Below are 3,234 nucleotides of genomic sequence, written 5' to 3'. Positions count from 1 at the left end.
TGACATCCATTTGGTGCAACACCAAATCCAATATAGCAACCAATGCAAGAAAGCATCTCAATGTAGTCATCTTGACCACTGGAGAGAAGACTTCATCAAAGTCAATGCCTTGTTCTTGCTTAAAGCCCTTGGCAACAAGCCTTGCTTTGTACTTTGGCTGACTATCATGAGCGGTGATCTTATACCTGTAAACCCATTTACAAGGTAGAGCCTTTTTGCCCTGTGGTAATTTAACCAACTTCCATGTCTGGTTTTTATGCAGAGCTGTCATCTCTGACTGCATGGCCAACTGCCATTTTTTCGAGTCAACCACTTGTAATGCTTCCTTGTAACAAGATGGTTCTCCGCAATCTGTGAGCATGACATAATTTAGAGATGGTACATAACGATCAGGTGGTTTGGATAAGAGGAGATCTACATCAGGCTATGTCTTTACATTGGCTGGAGATCGCCATGATATGGCACCTCCAGCCAATGTAAAGACATTGAAGCTCTGATACCAATTGAAGTCGCGGAGCGGAGCGTGGGTCGACTCTCTCTCTCTCTCACACACACACAGTGAGCTTACACAGTACAGTACGCAGAGAGATGTTAGAAGGGTTATCTCCCAAATCCTTTAGTATTCACAAAGAATATGTTAGTATATACAAAGAGTTAGAGGTAAGTGAGTTAGGCGGGCGGCCGGCCATATCCGCATAAGAGGCCACTTGGGCTTTAATCCCAACACTATCAAATATCTCTCTATCATTATCAATGACATACAAGGATGTCCGTGTGCATGGAAGCTTTTAACACAGGTTCTCTACTTCCATCAACCTCCAACCCCGTGCCCATATGTGGATACAATGCCTTTAAAAAGAGCAATATATGAAGTAAACTTCTCTCAAGAACACCCATCCATCCTCCACTCTTCTCTTCAAAACAAGAAATATGGTGACCTAAACAAGATAATGTAATCATCTTGAGATTCATCAAAACCTACCATACATATATAATGCTTGCATGGACAATGAAATGAGTATCATACCTTGAATGAATGAGTATCCTTTGTAGATGTCATGTATGGATCCAAGCAATCTAAGATCAATCCATCTCAATCCCACTACTAAGATTGCATGTGAGCTCATACGCTCCACCAAAGAAATAGTTGAAAGTGGACATATCACTAGTATCCACCGCATGGCATCCACCACTATGCTTGCCACCAAAATGGAGTAGTTGACATGGTCCTCGGACAATGCATTCCAAGAAGGTATGCCATCAGATCCAATAATGCTTTCCAAGTTCTTGAGCATCTTGATACTCTTTGTCCTTAAGTGGTGCAGCTCCTCATTGATCCTTTTCTTTTGGTCATGAGTCATTTCACTCGTAGATTCAAAATTTGATTTTCACTCCCCTTTCAATATTTAAGATAGTGCTTACGCTCCCAAGAATCCACCAATATGGCTCCATCAAGTGAGCCATTCTCTCTAAATATGGTTGATGTATACATACAATACATGGGTGAAGAGATGATTGTCTAAACATTGCAATGTTTGGTAAGCATTGAATATTTTTAGTAACAAATAGGCGCATTAAAAATATACCCTCCAAAAACTATGAACCTTGTGGTTTATTAAAACATATTGGAGTAACATCTTCTACATCTTATTCTTTCTCATTGCTCTAACCAACTACATGATTTTCCTCATCCACATCTTTGTTTTGAACCTCTTTGTCCACCTCTATGATCTCCACTTCTTGCTCAATGGCAACATCAATATCTTTGTTTTTCCTTTTTTTTCCTCCTTTACTTAAACTTCTAAGTTTATTCTTTTTCTTTTATCTAGTGGACTAGACTACAAAAAAAAAGAGACCAAAATTTTACCTACCCTACATGCGTCTTTCAAGAAGGTGTTGCCAACTAAACCCTAAAAGGATAGCACAAAATTACATAAAAAAGATCAAAAGCTTTTTTGCCAAGAATTCTAGAGACATGAGATCACAAGGTTCATTCAAATTAAACTAGAGAATAACAAAGAAAATTGTTGTGAGAAGATTTTGGAAAGAGATTCGCTGGCGAAACTCATTAAAATGGACTGCAAAAGGCTTCTCCGCATCTTCCATTTTATGTTGAGAAGCATTTTATGTTTTTCTTCTGCTCACATTGATTGAGTATGATAGTTTTTAGCATATTTCCATCAAAATATGGAAATATGTACGTCTCTCCAGCAGGTACCCCGCTCTCACCTTATACTAGTATCACTTCATGCGACCATTTTTGTGGCCCAATTAATGCAGCATGTAGCAAGCACTTGGAAAGGATTATTGGATCTAGTGGAATACCCTGATCTCACCTTGTATTAGTACCCCTTCATGCAACTATTTTTGTGGCCCAACTAGCTTAATCATGAAGAAAGTTGTGAACTAGCCTCCTTGATAGTAGCGTCCTATCTCTATTGGAATTTCTTCTCAATATCACTCTCTTTCAGTTGAAGCCGGAACCTTTATTTCATCCATGAAAACTCCATCAAACACTTGATGGCCTCAAACCCGCTATAGTCCAGGACCTTCAAACAACCCACTAGATGTATTGAAACATGCAATCTCTCAATTGACGTACCTCGTTCACTACATAGCCCTTGCTAACACACCATCACAATTGAACCACAAAATTGGTGTCAAGCTACAAATGTGACGATGAGAGAGAAGTTGGGCAATATTGATATCGATACAAAATGGATGAAGCTACCCGTTTTTCACCATTGGATGAAGCGAAAAGGGTTTTTGCGACAAGGATTGGACAATATTGTGTATTTGCAACACGTAGGCAAAAATAGCAAGGGAAAGGCACAAACTATACATTGGAAGGAGCAAGTACCACTCACTTGATTGTGAGGAAGCAAGCGGCATTCGAGCATCACCTCCAGTACCGCAAGGGGAGGTCCATCTGATGCTTACACAAACTCACCTAGGCACTCGTTCTAAACGTTGTATGATCCTTTTTTTTCCATAAATAGTGAGAGAGATTTTATATTAGAAAGAGGACAAAATTACATTGATCTGATGTATTCTCTGATGGTATCTCCAACCTAACAATGACTCTTTACAAAACATGGAAGCATACATAACATTACATCGGGCTATTGTTGAGGACAGAGCCACACAATTCTTATAGTGCTTCAAGGACTGCCACCCAAACTTTGACCCCCCGGCAAAGAGCTAATGAGTTCCTGCAAATGGGTAATAAGCCTC

Source organism: Adiantum capillus-veneris, chromosome 26 (assembly GCF_014529385.1).
Source record: "Adiantum capillus-veneris isolate H3 chromosome 26, ASM1452938v2, whole genome shotgun sequence".
Lineage (NCBI taxonomy): Eukaryota > Viridiplantae > Streptophyta > Polypodiopsida > Polypodiales > Pteridaceae > Adiantum > Adiantum capillus-veneris.
This window is presented reverse-complemented; position numbering follows the sequence as displayed.